Source organism: Canis lupus, chromosome 16 (assembly GCF_011100685.1).
Source record: "Canis lupus familiaris isolate Mischka breed German Shepherd chromosome 16, alternate assembly UU_Cfam_GSD_1.0, whole genome shotgun sequence".
NCBI lineage: Eukaryota > Metazoa > Chordata > Mammalia > Carnivora > Canidae > Canis > Canis lupus.
This window is the reverse complement of record NC_049237.1, coordinates 7,173,507-7,191,049: the sequence shown is the minus strand read 5'-3', so window position 1 is coordinate 7,191,049 and position 17,543 is coordinate 7,173,507. Positions and strand designations below refer to the sequence as shown.

The 17,543-nt window shown below is 36.4% G+C and overlaps 1 pseudogene; it reads right to left on the bottom strand.

Annotated features, from left to right (window-relative positions):
- Positions 1–3,542: 3,542 nt before the first annotated feature.
- Positions 3,543–3,627, bottom strand: LOC119869661 (annotated as a pseudogene).
- Positions 3,628–17,543: the final 13,916 nt, after the last annotated feature.

Sequence of the window (17,543 nt, the reverse complement as noted above, 5' to 3'; positions counted from 1 at the left end):
CTGCTTATCTTTATACAGATGTCCCTCGTGACCAGTTGTAAGAATGATAATAACGATACCTCCCATTTGTTTTAGGCTTTACATTTTATCAGATATTCTTATATATTGCCCATTATCTCATTTGATTTTTTTTAAAATTTTAATTTAAATTCAGTTAGCCAACATATAGGAGATAACACGTTATCTCTTTTTATTTTAATAGCAACTCTATGTAGTTATATTTCGGTCTTCAATTTATAGATCACAAAACTCAGGCTGGAGCAGTGATTTGCTCAAGATCATCATCTCAAGATCAATGAGGCAGGAAAAAGAATCTCAGAGTTTTGGACTCCAGGTCTTGTGCATTTTCCAGTAGACCTTAAGTTTTTCTTGTTCATACTTAAAGACTTCATGCTGAGAGTTTCCTGTGGAATGCTCAAGTTTATGAATATTTTTCAGCAGATGAAATAAACAACTAATCTATCAGGTTTGTTGCAACTTGAAAGGTATCGGTGGGTTGCATGGGAGCCAGGATCCCAATCACAACTGAAGTTTCTATGACTTGCTCTTCTTAGGGACAAAACACTTGCATTTTCCCAGTCACTTTTTGGGATTAGATTTCCTTCATTTTCTAAACATGATTTAGCTCATGATGGGTGTGAGGCTGCTTTGTGTTTTATCCAAGAAAACAAATCTGGAGGCAAATCTGTGCTCTGGAACTGATTCCTTATGTAAATCTTTTCTAGTTTGCATACTCAGAGCTGCAGCTGGATCCATGCACATGTGCATTTGTGCATATGTGTATAGATACCACTAGCCTTTCTTTCTGTTATGTAGTATGATGCAGCCTAAGGGTGGACTAAAAAGTTTTAAATAGTAACATGTTTTCATTCCACTCCCCATTATTAGTCCCACTGCCCAGATTTAGCTATATTTTGCCATTTGCCTTAATTCTTCTAGGGATGACTTTCACAACTCTAATTTTGCCTGTCTTACTTGGTTTATCAACTTTGAACTGTAACTTTTTAATCCTATTCATCAAAGTTTGGGAATTATCTCATTTAACCTCCAAACCATTCTCCTCTCCAAATTTGATTAGTTTTATTTATTATTAATTGTATAATTTAAGTAATATGTTTTTAACTTTACTGTTTTGAGCCATAACTTATGACAATATCTTCAGAATCTCAATTACATAGGAGGAAGAAATTAGTGCTTCATTTCTCCTGTACTTTTCCCATATCCCATTGCACGTTCAACTTCAAATGACTTAAGGAGAAAATACATTTATTGGAAGGAAATTGGCAATCTCACAGAATCATTGGGGAGACTGGAAAGTCTAGATCAGAATGAGAACCAGAGGGCTTAAACAACTGAGAACATAACCAAGTACCTCTATGAGGACTGATGCTGGCACCACCACTCACATTTCAATTGTGAGAATTGTGCCTCTGACACTGAAACTGCCTCTGTGAATGTGCCCAAGTCATCGCTCCCAGGTCCGAAGTCCTTCCTGTGAGCCTCTGGTTGGCTGATTCTAGGTCACACACCTGCTGTCTGATTTCTTTTTGGCTTCTGAAATATATATTTTTAAATGAAATAAAGTACTCAGTAATTAGATTAAGCAGCATAATTGATACAGGTGATGGTGAATTAATAAAGACTTAATGCCTTCCAGTTCCATCCATGTTGAAGGAAATGGTGGGTATTTGTCATTTCTAATGGCTGAGTAATAAAGGAAAAATATCATATGGTTTCACTCATATGGGTAGAAATAGTGAAAAGGATTATAAGAGAAAGGAGGCATAATGAATGGGAAAAATTAGAGAGGGTGACAAAACATGAGAGACTCCTAACTCTGGGAAATGAACAAAGGGTATTAGAAGGGGAGGCAGGTGGGGGGTTGGGGAGACTAGGTGATGAGCGCTGAGGGGAGCACTTGATGGGATAAGCACTGGGTTTTTTTTTTTTTTAAGATTTTATTTATTTATTCATGAGAGACATAGAGAGAAAGAGAGGCAGAGACACAGACAGGCTCCATGCAGGCTCCATGCAGGGAACCCAATACGGGACTCGATCCCAGGACACTGAGATCATGTCCTGAGCTGAAGGCAGATGCTCAACTGCTGAGCCACCCAGGCATCCCAGCACTGGGTGTTATACTATATGTTGGCAAATCGAACTTCAATAAAATATATATATATATGGAATATATATATATATGCATATATATAAAATGAAAAAAATACTTAATGAACTGTAACTAAAGAACTGTGAGTTCAGCTCAGAGAACTCTTAAAAGGTAACAGGAAACTGTAAAAAAGATGGAAAATGTAAAAGAAAAAGAAAATAAAAGCTCTATGTTACATAGAAATAACAGAGTAGTTATTGTATGACTGGAATCCCAGAGGAGATGGGAAAAATGAATGGAAAGAATGAAATACTTGAAGAATTAATGACCAAGAGTTGCACCGAGTTCAAGAAACATAACAAACAAACCAGATTTAAAAAGTACAAAGAGTGCCAAACAAGACAGAAAAGGAAGGGGGAACACTTCACACTTTACAGAAGAATTTAAGAATATCAAAGAGGAAAGTTTATAAGGATATCATAAGACTATCAAGAGAAAGTTTACAGGACTTTAAGAGAGAAAGAGCAGATCATGAATATGAGTGATACTTCTCAGTAGAATGCAGAAGAAAAAAATTTTGCCTTACATTTTATTTTATAAAATATCCCCCCCCCCCCAAAAAAAAATATTCCCTTCTATTTTCAAATAACACCAAGAAGAAAAGTTAAAGAGTATTTCTGGCTGGCAGAAAATTTTTGTATGGATTATATATAGGGAATGAATTATAAAAATTTTAGCAAAGACATAGTAGATTGATGGTCATGAAGTTAGTGAGCAGATTCTGAAATGTTATAACCATCAAGGAAAATCTTGAAATTCTAAAGGCTTTTGAAAAAACGTGAAATCACATTCGCAAGTCAACTAAAGGAGTTGATGTTGTATGTAATTGAGCATGATTCTAAGTATCTAAGCACAAATAATTGCCAGTGTTATAAAATTTAATATAATGAAGTAATGGAAATGGGGGGAAATAGATGCAAAAATAAATCATATAGATTGAAGACAAAAGAAACTATCAGGGGCAGCTTACTCTCAGGGAGAAAGCCTTAACAATATATGCATTTTAAGAAAAAAGCTGAAAACAGCTGAAGTGCTTTCTTTTAGTGGGACACTAAGTAGAGTGCCTTCAAGACCTCTACATTCTACACAATAATCAGTTACTGGCAAAATTATGAGTAAAGATTAGGTAGCTGTGAAAGCATTTATCCTGTGTTTGTTTAAAAAAATATATATATAGTTAGATGAGACTATTCTCTGGTTCAGATTTTTAAACTGTAATGAAACTCATCTCTAGAAATTACTGCACTCAAAGATTTGAAAGAAGAACAAGCTCCAGTTTAAAAGTTGTGAATGATTCACTGATGGTGAGTACAAAGGCTAGCAGAGATAAGAGATACATCTTTCTAGGATTTTTTTTGGGGGGGGCAGGATTTTTAGTGCGTCATCCTTGCATAGAGGTCATGCTAATCTTCTCTATATTGTTTCAGTTTTAGTATACATGCTGCCGAAGTGAGTACTCTTTCTAGGATTTTTATTAGGATTTTTAAAAAGATTTTATTTATTTATTCATGAGAGACACACAGAGAGAGGCAGAGACATGCAGAGGGAGAAGCAGGCTCCTTGCAGGGGGCCTGATTTGGGTCTCAATCCCAGGACCAGGATCATGCCCTGAACCAAAGGCAGATGCTCAACCACTGAGCCACCCAGGTGTCCCTAGGATTTTCTTTCAGTTAGTGCTTTGGTTACAAAAATGTATAGGTTTTTAATAGTCTAATTCAACATTATTATCCTCATAAGGCTTTTAATTTTTTGTATATGATTTTACAAAGTTTGAAGTTTTATAAGAACAGCCTATATCACTTTATAGCATGAAGGCTAATTTGTTAGAGGTTTGTCATGAAGATTAAATGAATTAATATATTAAAGTGCTTAGAAGAGTGCCTGGTACATAGTGATAGCTATAAATATTTATCTTTTAAAAATACTTATCCTTAATATTGTTATCATACTAGTCTTTGGGAAAATTTACTTTAAATATTTGTACTAGAAAGGAATAATTAGAGATACAGAAAATAGAATAGAAATGCCAAATAAATATGGTTTGGCAGTGGTTTCCCTAAGTGTGTGGGTACTTCATCATCTCTTGTTATTTCCTTTAAATCTGCCTACACCTTTATAAATTTTTGGTTACATTCTCTTAAATTTATCTTTGTGTGTGTTGCTTCTTCTGATATATATGTTAAAAAGTCAAATTTGTTAAAAAGACCAAAAATCCACTGTCAAGATAAATAAAAGAGAAAAGCTGATGATATGATCTTGTATAGAGAAAATACTAAGGAATCTGTGATAAAATTATTAGAAGTAAAAAAAAAGTATTATAAGTAATAAACAAGATCAATATACAAAAATCAGTTGTATATCTGTACATTAGCAATGAATATTTAAAAAATGAAATTAAGAAAACTTTACAGTTGTATTAGAAAGGAATATTTTAACAGAAGAAGTATAAGACTTATGGACTGAAAACTATAAGACATTGTGAAAGAAAATAAAGAGATCTAAATAAATGGAAAGACATTCCATGTTCATGGTTTGACATACTTAATATTATTAAGATATTAGTGCTCCCCAAATTGATCTACAGATCAACAAAATGCTTGTCTGAATCTCAGTTGGCTTTCTCACCTCTCCCCTCCCCCATATTGACAAGCTAATCCTAACATTTATATGGTTTAGCAGGAGACCCATAGTAACCAAAACAGTTTTGGAAAAGAATAATATTGGGGGATTCAGACTTCTCAATTTCAAAATTTAATGCAAAGTTATAGTAATTAGGAAAGTGTAGTTTTGGTATAAGGATAGATATATGAATGAATAGGATAGAATTGAGTGTCCAGAAATAAACCATTACGGTGTGGTGAAATGATTTTAGTCAGAGGTGCCAAGACAAACAATAAAAGAAGCCTTCTCAACAAATGGTGCTGGGAGGACACCTGGGTGGCTCAGTAGTTGAGCGTTTGCCTTCAGCTCAGGGAGTGATCCCGGGATCTGGGATCGAGTCCTGCATAGGATTCCTGCTTCTCCCTATGCCTGTGTCTCTGCCTCCCTCTCTGTGTCTCTCATGAATAAATAAAGAAAATATTTTTAAAAACCAAAACAAATGGTGGACAACTGGAAATCCACATGGAAAAGAACAAAGTTGATCTTTACCTCACACTGTATACAACAGGTAACTAAAAATATATCATAGACCTAAGTGTAATATCTATAACTATATAACTCTTAGATAAAAACTTATGGGAATAAATCTTGGTGACCTTAGGTTAAGCAGTGGTTTCTTAGATATGACACCAAAAATACAAGAAACAACAACAAAATAGATAAACCAGACTTCAACAATTTAAAAAACATTTATGTCTCAAAGTCCCCATCAAGAAAGCAAAAAGGCCAACTATAGAATAGGAAAAAATATTTGCAAATACTCTTTCTGATAAGAGACTTGTACCGGAGATTTATAAATAGCTCTTATAGCTCTGCAATAAAAAGACCTTCCGACGGAAAACTGGACCAAGGCTTTGAATAGTTAGGTATACCAATGGTCAATAAGCACATGAAGATGGTCAACATCCTTAGTCATTAGGGGAGTACAAAATCAAAACCACAGAGATACTACTTCATAACTACCAGGTGGCTAAAATAAAAAATACTACATATGAATTGGAGAAATTGGAATTTTCATTCATTATTGGTAGGAATATAACCAGGTGCAGCTACTTTGAGAAATAGTTTAGCAGTGCCTTAAAATATTAAACATGCAGTTATCACATAATCCAGCAGTTTCACTCATAGGTTATAGGCAAGAGAAATGAAAATTTATATCAACACAAAAGCTTGTACATGAATATTCATGGCAACAATTAAAAAAAAAGATTTTATTTATTTGAGAGAGAGAGAGAGAGAGAGCACATGCGTGGGTGGGGTGGAGTGGGGAGAGGGAGAGGGAGAAGCAGACTCCCTGCCGAGCAGAGAGCCCAACATGGGGCTTGATCCCAGGACCCTGAAAACAGGACCTGAGCTGAAGGTAGACACTTAACTAGCTGAGCCACCCAGGCACCCCTGTTCATGGCAACACTGTTTCTAACAGTCAAGAAGTAGAAACAATTCAATTCTCCATCATCTGATGAATGGATAAGTAAAATATGAAGTGCATATGTGTCTAATATGTCCAAAGAAGAGCAAAAGGCTGGTGTGGCTGGAGTAGAGGGGGTGGTGGAAGATTAGGTCATAGGGGCAATGGGATTTTTAGGGTCCTTATAGATCATTGTGTGGACCTTGTCTTTTATTCTGAGTGAGTTGGGGAGCCATTGGATTGTTTTTAGCAGAGGCAAGTGGTAAAACTCGACTTTAAAACTTACATTTTAAAAGATCACTTTTTATTTTGGGTGTTGAGTTTGATAAGTTCTTTATAGATTTTGGATACTAGCTGTTTATAAGTTATTTGCAAATATCTTCTTCCATTCCATGGGCTGCCTTTTAGTTTTGTTGACTGTTTCCTTTGCTGTGCAAAAACTTTTTATCCTGATGAAGTCCCAATAGTTCATTTTTGCTTTTGTTTCCCTTGCCTTTGGAGATGTGTTAAGCAAGAAGTTGCTGCAGCACAGGTCAAAGAGGTTGCTGCCTGTGTTCTCTAGGATTTTTGTGGATTTCTGTCTCACGTTTAAGTCTTTCATCCATTTTGAGTTTATTTTTGTGTACAGTGTAAAAAAGTGGTCCAGTTTCATTCCTCTGCATGTTGCTGTTCAATTTTCCCAACAACATTTATTGAAAAGATTGTCTTTTTTTCCGTTGGATATTTTTTCCTGCTTTGTTAAAGATTAGTTTATAGCAACTAATGTCCACAATACTCAAAATATGGAAAGAGCACAGATGTCCATTGACAGTTGAATGGATAAGGTTGTGGTGTGCACACACACACACACACACACACACACACAGGAATATTAGCCATCAATAAGAATGAAATCTTGCCATTTATACCAATGTGGATGGAACTAGAGGGTATTATAGAGGAAATAAGTTGGTCAGAGAAAGACAAATACCATATGATTTCACTTATGTGGAGTTTAAGAAACAAAACAGATGAACATAGGGGAAGGGAAGGAAAAATAAAATGAAAACAGAGGGAGACAAACCATAAGAAACTCTAGGAAACAGCATTGCCAGAGGGGCAATGGGTGGGGAATGGGATAATTGGGTGATGTGCATGAAGGAGGGCACTTGATGTTATGAGCACTAAATTTTTTTTTTTAAAGGTGGATTTTTAAAAAAAATTTTTTAAAAATTTATTTATGATAGTCACAGAGAGAGAGAGAGAGAGGCGCAGAGACACAGGCAGAGAGAGAAGCAGGCTCCATGCACCGGGAGCCCGATATGGGATTCGATCCCGGGTCTCCAGGATGGGGCCCTGGGCCAAAGGTAGGCGCTAAACTGCTGCGCCACCCAGGGATCTCATGAGCACTAAATTCTACCCCTGAAATTAACAATACATTATATGTTAACTAAATTGAATATAAAAACAAAATGAAAAAAATTTTTTTAAAAAGATCACTGGTAGTTGTATTGAGAACAGGCTGAGTTTAATAAGGCAAAGTTGGAAGAAAAGAGCTGAATTAGGAGGATAGTGTAATAATCCAGGCTTACTAGGGTGGTAGCCCTGGAGGCAGGAAGAAGTGGTAAGATTGTCGAAATGTTTTGAAGTAGAACTGGCAGGATCTATAGATTGAATATGAGACAGCAGAGAGGAATCAAAAGTGACTCCAAAATTTTTGGCCTGAGTAAATTATAGAGTCATCAGATTGTCATCACTTTATATGGGGAAGACTAGGGATGGGGCAGATTGATCTTCAGGTAAGACTTGGAGTTCAGTTTGGACATGTTAAGTTTGAGATACAGATTAGATATCAAAGTGTAGCTGTTGAGTAGACAGTTGAATAAATGAGACTAGAAGTCAAGGTAAAAGTCCAAACCGGAGACATACAAATGGGAGTTTTTAGAGTATGTATGGTATTTAAAATCGTAAAACTGATATAGACACTAAGGAAGTGGGTGTATGTAGATAGAAGAAGTACAAGACTAAAACTTGGGGAGCTGTGATGGAGAGATGTGGTGGAGTCAATAAAGCAGACTGAGAAGAAGTAGCCAGTGAGGTCAGTGGGAAAAAGATCGTGTCCTGGAGGCCAAGTCAAGAAACCGTTTCTAGGAAGAGAGAATGACTGTCAGATGATACTGATAATGCCAAGAGAAATGAGAGCTGAGATTTGGCCTTATAGAAATATTCAAGTCATCAATGATTTTAGAAAGAGTAGTTTTAGAGGGAAAGTTTTGTAAAAGTCAGATTTTGAGTTGGAATAAGAGATTGGGTTGGAGAGCAATTGGAGAAAGTGTGAACCTTTTTAAAGTTTGCTGTAAATTGGAGAGAAAAATCAGCAGGGGGGTAAGAGACATGAGATATGGATACTTATTATTAATGGGAAAAGGATGATTGTATGTTGATGGGACTGATCCAGGAGAGAGATGGAGGGAGGGATAGGGAGAGAGACAGAAGGAGAGGGAGAGGGGAAAATCTGGAGTGATTTTCTTAAGAAGAGAGAGGATGAGATCTCATGAATAAGTGGAGGCCTGGCTTTAGATAAGAGCTATAAGAGCGGTTAAAATCCACACACAGGATCCCTGGGTGGCGCAGCGGTTTGGCGCCTGCCTTTGGCCTAGGGCGCGATCCTGGAGACCCAGGATCGAATCCCACATCGGGCTCCCGGTGCATGGAGCCTGCTTCTCCCTCTGCCTGTGTCTCTGCCTCTCTCTCTCTCTATCATAAATAAATAAAATTAAAAAAAAAAAATAAAATCCACACACAAATCATCAGAAAAGCCTATGTCAAAAGCCAAGTCATTTATTAGTAATTTTTTCCAGCAAGCAAACACTTTGTTAAGAACAGAACATCAGCTATGTCCACAGAAGGGAGGTTGTGGGTTTTTCAAGAGCTAACTCTCAGGTTTATAAATTGGGTGATCTTTTGAAAATGGCCCATGAATAGCACTGAGTTAATGGGCAGGAGGCAGTCACTTAATTGGCCTGGGAGTACAAAGTGGGGCAATCTGTGTTGCTTTTTTCTTTTTCAGTCTGAATCCTGAAACTGTTGTTGTCTTCTCTTTTCAGAGTAGATTGTAGTTTGCTTTTGGTCATTTTGCAGACTGCTAATTTTCTGGTAGGTAGAATTGTGAATTTGATTTTCTATTCTCAGACTTCCTTTTGGTCATCCTCTGGCTGAGGCTAAGGACAAATGATTTTGATGGTGATCAATCCAGATCTACACTGCGGTTTGAGTTATCTTTTATTGTATTGATTGTAATTTCTATTTAAACCAGCACTATTTTTTCTTGTTGCTTCTACAGAATAATTGTTTGTTGGGTCATTTGATGAGATAGCAGCTGCATGTCAGCATTTAAGATGATGTCACACATTTGAACGTAGCACAGTTTATAAGGCACTTCTAAGCCTGGAGTAAAAGCAAGCCTAAATTAAAACTAGAGAGCAGATCCCATTCTCAATTTGAATGGCCCACAGAAAGAGATATGGATATATTAGCCAAATTATCTCACCTTCTGATTTCTTTGTATTTCTTATAGTTAATATTAAAGATACTAAAATAGTTTGTAGAGATACATGTTCAAATTCTTTCATTAAAATGCTACATGTTCTGCCTTGAGAGGCATACTTGTGCAATAGTTTCAATTATTAAGCTGTAAAATACATTTTATTATTTGGTAGGACAGGGCAAGCCATCCCACTACTCATTTTTCTTCATTACCATTTTTTTGGGGGTAATATTATGATATTAAACTTTCCTATTTAAGAGGATGGTATTTCTTTCCAATGAGTTATAAAAGGAAATTATTTAAGTCTCATTTTATGCCTTCCAGGAAATTTTTGTGATTTTCTTCAGAGAGGCAGACCATAATTTGTATGTGTTTTTAGTTTTGGTTAATGTTCTCATTAAAATAATTTTCCTTATATTTTCTGATTTTTAAACAGCTTTATTGAAGTATAGCATGTCTTAGTTTGTGCTGCTATAACAAATTACCATTGACTGGATGGCCTACACAAGCATTTCTCACAGTTTTGGAGCCTGGGATGAGAGCCCATTTGTGTCTGATGAGAGCCCATTTCCTGGTTTGTAGATAGCCATATTCTCCTTATCTCCTCATAGGTCAGGAAGAGGGCTAGAAAGGGCTGGAGAACTCTCAGGGCTTCTCCGCTCTAAGGTCATGACCTAATGACCTCCCAAAGGCCCCACCTCCCCACTAATACAATTGTATTGGTGTTTTGTGCTAATTTCAACCTATAGATAGAGATACTATCGAATGGTTGGGGGCACTCACTTGGGCCCACACTACTTGTGGCAGGCCTTATACATGTTTCCCCACTAGAAACAATGCTGTGGCTAGACTGGCCCTCAGTGGTTCTTATTATGCCTCAGCAACAAACATCAGGGCATTTTGAGAAAACAAGGTTTGTGACTCACAGTTTCTTTTTCTTTTTCTTTTTTTTTCCGACTCACAGTTTCTATAGTGTGTGCTCAAGGGCCATGCAGTGGGGTCTTTGGTAGCGATAGAGAGAAAGCTCAGACCTGAGATTCTACCTTTATTAGGGTCAAGAGTAGGGTACCTAGGGATTAGAAGTTCACTCTTTATTGGTGAATTTAAAACATGAAAGCTGGAATTAAAGCTCAGGGAGAAAAAAGCAAGATCACTTAAGTGGTCAGCCATCTAGGTCCCTCAGGGCTTTCTATTTTATTTTTAAAGATTTTATTTATTTATTCATGAGAGACAGAGAGAAGCAGAGACATAGGTGGAAGGAGAAGCAGGCTCCCTATGGGGGGCCTGATACGGGACTCAACCCCAGGACTCCATGATCCTGCCCTGAGCCAAAGGCAGATGCTCAACCACTGAGCCACCCAGAGGTCCCCCCTCAGGGCTTTCTAAAAAGGAAACTTCATGGGTGGAGTGCCCTGGCTCTTTAGCTATTTGCTTAGCTGGCCATAGATAGATGACTTTGAAATGGATGGCTCAACAATCATAAGTTTATATCAGTCATTTACATTTTAATAGAAAAAAGCTAATTATCAGGCACTTATACAACAATTGGAAGTTAGGGTTTCAACATAAGAATTTTGGGAAAACACCAGCATTCAGCACATAACAAATTAATATACAGACTTTGCTTATTTAATGTGTATAGTTTGATGAGATTAGATTTATGCTAACACCTGTGGTAGCACCATAGTCAAGGTAACAGACATTTCTAACACCTCCCGAAGTTTTCTTGCAACCCTTTGTTTTTGTTTCTTTTTTTCTTTGGTACTAAGAACAGGTCACATAAGATCTGCCCTCTTAACAAATTTTCATGTGTGTAATACTGTATCATTAGCTGTAGGCAATTTGTCATACAGTAGACCTCTGGAATTTACTCATCTGGCATAGTTAAAACTTGATACCTATTGAACAACTACTCCCTACTCCCCCCTACTCTCCGCCTCTAGCAATCATTATTATATTCTGTGTTTCTGTAAGCTCGACTATTTAAGTATCTCATAGAAGTCTATTGCGCAGTATTTGTTTTTCTGTGATTGGCATATTTCCCTTAGCATAATGTCCTTCATTTTCAACCATCTTGTCACTAATGGCAGGATCTCCTTCTTTTTATAGGTTGAATAATATTCCACTGCATGTATATACCATGTTTAATCAGTAAAACCTATTGGGATTTCTAATCAAGAGAGTGGACTGTTCTGTCTCCTGTACAGTGATTGTCTCAATGCAACCTGATGTTTCATGTTTTCATGCTTCTTCTCCATCTTTATTTTTTCTCGTCAATTCTATTGCATTGGCTAAAATTTTCAGGGTAGTGTTGTTTATCAAGATGATAAAAGCCATCCTTATATTTTATGTTTAATGTTTCACAGTTGGAATGAATACAACTAGAAAGTTGGTGTAACTGGACATTGGCCCCCTACATGAATCTAAAATGTATACTTTATATTTTTTACTATAATAACTTGCTGTTAGGGAACAGAGATGGTAAAACTATTTCATTCATTCATTTATTTATTAAAGGTTTTATTTAGTTATTTTAGAGAGAATGTGAATGGAGGGAGGAGCAGAAGGGGGAGAGAGAATCTCAAGCAGACTCTTACTGAGCGTGGAGCCTGACGCAGGGCTTAAACTCATGACCCTGAGACCATGACCTGAGCTGAAACCAAAAGTTGGAGGCTTAACTGATTGAGACACCCATATGCCCGTCATTTATTTATTTTTTTTATTAAAATGATCCAACCCCTTCCCCAACTCACTCACATGCTCTCTCTCTCTCTCTCTCTCTCAAAATAAAAATAAAATAAAATGATCCCAACCCTTTTAAAGACAGGCACTAATAAAACTTTACCTTTCAACTCAAGCATATCTGTTTTCTTTTTTTTAATTACAAAACAAATACTTAATGGTCAGTGAATTTCATGACCAGTATTGTGGTTATAAGATAAACATTACTGACTTTTTTGGTCTACAATTTCTTTTAGTAACATTGATGTTCAACATTTTAAATAATATATGCAATATTATCATCTGATGTTCTTCTTATTCTTTCCTATTTCAGTGCTGCATATATACCCCAAAACTTAGTGATTTTATAGAATAATTTATTATTATCTCTCATTTGTCCATGGTTTGCCTAGGCTTAGCTGTGTGGTTTTTGCTCAGAGACTCTCAAGCAGTTGCAGTCAGATATCAGCTTCGCTGGACCAGATGGCTCACCCATTCTGCTGGCTGGTGATGCTGGCTATTGTCTGGGGGCTCTGCTGGAGAGCCTGCAATGACTTTTCCATGTGGCTTGGGCTTCTCCTAGTATGTTACCTAGTTTCTAAGTGGGAGCATTCCCAAAGTGGCAAAAAATAGATGATGCCAGGCTGGTTATGTGCTGTGCACAGAATTGGCATGGTATCCCTTTTGCCGCATTTTTTTGGTTAGAAGAGTTACAGGGCCCATCCAGTTTCAAAGCATTAGAGGTTCTCAACCAGACGCAGTGATTGCATGCCTGAGGGAGGAGAGTGTGCTACTGGCATCCTATAATAGAGGCTAAGGATGCTGCTGAACAGCCTACATGCACAGGACAGCCCCCACAACAAGAATTATATTACCCAAAATGTTAGTAATTCCAAGGTTGAGAAACCCTGATTACAGAGATTCTGCCTCTTGTTAGGGGAGTGGGAGGATCACTTCGCAGTAGAGCTTGTGGGATGGGAGATACTGTGGCTGTCCTTGGAAAATACAATTTGCCACACTCTCCTTCCTCTCTTTCATGTCTTCTATCCTCTTTATGTTTTACTGCTTTGCCTTTTCCCCTAAGTGTTCATTTAAGGTTCTAGGTTCTATAAGGAGTTTCTGCAGATTCTTACTTGATCCAGGTCACCTGTACATGCTACTGCCCTGGGTTGATGCAGACACTCTAATAAAAACCATTGCATTGGTCTTGTGGTTCAGGAGCCTATGCAGAAAATTGTTCCAGAAATACATATTGTTTAGTTAGGTTTTGGCCTTCCCAGGTTATTGCTTGGTTCATACCAGCTATATCTGGAGCTAAAAATGTGTCCTGACTTTTCCTTATTACTTGAGAACTTTTATTTTGTCTTTCTGACTCTTGCCTTGCTTGTACCAGTCCTGCAGACTAGAATCTGTGCCTGGATCTCTGACTTTATGAATAGGTCATCCCCTTGCCACCAAATCCTGACAGATATTAGTTAGATAGAACCAATAGTCCTTTCCACCAAATTTCCTTGATATCATATCCCCTTTGTTTCATAGGAATTCCTTTTTCCATAGTCTACTGCTATGTTTCTCTATGCCTTAACTTCTGGAACCTTTTGCAATTGTCTGTTATGTCCCACAGGTCTGCCTAGTTTCCAGGCTGATGCCCTAATCTCACTCTTCATGCCAGTATTTGACCATCTGGATTACTCTCATGGGGGATTTTTATCTACCCAGTACTTCCCAATTTTGCTTCATAATATAAAAATGTTAAATGATCTATTTGAAATTGTATTTTTGATACTCCAGTATTACTTAGATTTATTGCCATATATTCAACAAAGATCTGAAAATTTCTTCTTTCCAGACTTAAAATATAGTAATTATCTTAATCAAGAATATTTTCTTTACTTCTTTCACTGGGAATTTGCCACTTTACCTACGTTTTTTGTCTTTAATACTTGGAGAATGAACATCCTATATTAGCTTGTCACTGATTTTGTTCTACTGTGGAAAAAGAGTGTGGAACAATAATGAAGATGGTTTTCTTAGACACTTGAGGTTTATTCTGTCCACCCATTAAGTGTGAGATATGCATGGATATTTGTATTCCATATTCTCTGATTTTTTTCCCATTCTAGACATAATTCCTCCTTCCTTCTGTCATTTAGATACTATTTGGATCAGTTGTATGTGAATAATCTTTTTGTTAATTATGAACAATAAATACTACTTTAATATGCATAATTTATAAAACTTAATAAACCAGCCACATTTTCAAAAAATGTTATATTAAAAATGATAGTCTTTCCCAAATATTAACCAACAATACTGTATCTTAAGCATTTAATATTTTCCCCTGAAAAGATAAACAACAAAAGGCAGATATACTAGGTTTTTCTTTTCTGATCTTTTCTGGCTAGTATTCTTGACTTCTCTCTGCTGCAAAAGAAGACAAAAGAAGAGGACATTTATGTAGCTGTGGGGGGAAGTGGAATAGTGCAGGAAGCTGCATGATTTCTTTTTTTAAAATTTTTATTTATTTATGATAGTCACACACACAGAGAGAGAGAGAGAGGCAGAGACATAGGCAGAGGGAGAAGCAGGCTCCATGCACCGGGAGCTCGACGTGGGATTCGATCCCGGGTCTCCAGGATCGCGCCCTGGGCCAAAGGCAGGCGCTAAACCGCTGCGCCACCCAGGGATCCCCTGATTTCTATTTTCTAAATAGAAAAATATTTTTTTCTCACTAATTGTCTCTTTATCTGCATTGTCTTTTATTTCTTGGAAGAAAGTCTTCACACTTCTTCAGCCAATTGATCACTTACCTCAATCATGTGTGTGTAAACTGATCCTTTCTATTCAAATCTTCCTTAGCATCACTGGAACAAATAACTATAAATTTTGAGAGAATGTGGACTGATCCACCTAAATTATATCACTTACACCCCTGCCAAGATTATTCTCCATTTGACATTAAGTATTTTTAAACCAGTATCTTCATAAATCTTTAAAAGATTATTAAAATAAATGCATAATGCTTTTTTCTGAAGCTCTTCTGCATTGGCTACTTACTATTTTTCATTCGAGCATTCATCTTAGCCAAGGATGTGATGTGACATTGATTAGGATGGGTGTTAGTCAGAACATGATTGATATATATAGTTATTCTTTTTTCTTAACATCCACATGCAGTAGAATATTCTAATCAGGAGAAGCAAGGTAGATACTCATCTAAAACTCTTAAAGATTTAATGATTATTTCTGCAATTTGTTGCTAGATTTTAGAATGACTATTTAAAAAATTCATGTTGGAGTTAATCATCAGTCTGCAAGTTAAATTCTTGGACAAAAATTTATGTCCACGAGGTAATTCTATAACATATGGTTGATAGTTCTGAATTGAAAATATCTTCACTCTTGGTAATAATTTTCTTTTGAATGTATAACTGATAGAAATTTCTATATCCTGAAGATAAATAAATTATGCTTAAATCTATGTCAGAAGCAGTAATGGCTAAAATGAAACAGGTTAAAAATCTGTTTTCCTTGATTATGACTTAAATATATTATTTTAAGAAATAATATATTGTTTATTATAATAGCAATCATAGCACATCCAAGCTGATGTACTAATAGTTCTATAATTCATTCTTGACTCAACTTTATGTTTCAGGCATTTATCTATAGATTGTTTAAATTTATCTCTGCTAATATGTTATTGGTTCATTAAGAAACATGAAAATCTTTGTAAAAGGAGAATGGATTTTGTAATCCAAAATAGGACTATTTGGTTTTATTTTTTTAAATATTTTTTAAAAATATATTTATGTATTTTAGAGAGGGAGGGAGAGAGAGAAAACGGGAGAGAGAGAATGCGAGCTCATGTGCGAGTGGAGGGAGGCACAGAACGAGAGGGAGAGGGTGAGAATCTCAAGCAGACTCTTCACTGAGTGTGGGACCCAACATGGGGCTCAATCTCACCACCCTTGAGATTATGACCTGAGCTGAAATCAAGAGTTGGAGACTTAACTGACTAATCCAGCCAGGTGCTCCAACTATTTGGTTTTAAAATGTTGTTTTGGCTTTGGATCCTCATTCAAAGCTATTTACCAAAACACACAAGTTGAACTTATACTGCCAATCACCTATTTATATCATGGTGAAGTTATTCTAGTTATGCTTATATTGGACTTAAATCTATCATTTTCTGGAATGTAGAACTAGAATATTATGAAGTGGTTTCCAGAGAAGTCTTTAATTTAAATAGGAATTGTGAAGACTCACTATATACAGGCCTCAAAGAATTTTTCACTAGGAGCTAAAATCAAGGATCATATGAAAAGCCATAAAACTTCCTATGTTATCTAAATAGTGGCTTTTTGCTGTATGTGAGGAAAGAAGCAAAGAAGCAAGTTTCAGTATCTAGGAAACATCTGTGTATTTAGAAATGTAGTTATGGAAAAATACAAAGGAAATGGCACAGGTTTTGGAGTCACTGGGACAAGGTTTATATCCTTTATCTGCTGTTTATTAGCAGTGTGGGCTTGGACAAAGTACTAGATATCTTTTTTCAGAAACCTCAAGTAAGTGGGGGAATATAACTTTGAAGAGTTATATGGAAAGAATGCATGTCAAAATGTCTAACACGGTGCTTGAAATATAGTAGGTGTTCAAACTATAGTGGCCTATCTTCCTTCACTATTTTTATTAAGTTCATTCAAACGAACAAAGCAGATTTTTTTATGATACTCCCAAGATTCAATGTATCTTTCTAGGTTCCAGATGAGGGTTTGACTCTGACAATCTCCATAATGCAAAGAGGAGATTTAAACAAACAAAAGAACAAGAATTGGGTGAACTTCACTGGGCCCTTTTTAAAACTGTATTCTTATTTTGGAGTAAATTTGCCTCTCTGTCCAAGGCAGAATGGAATCTAAAAACCCTTTTGGAAAAAAAAATTTTAAAAAAAGATAAAAAAATAAAACCCTTTTGGGGATGTAGGGGATTGAGATCAGTGAAATAACATGAGTGAAGATCAGCTGGTACCTCCTTCAAGGAGAGAACACAGTACA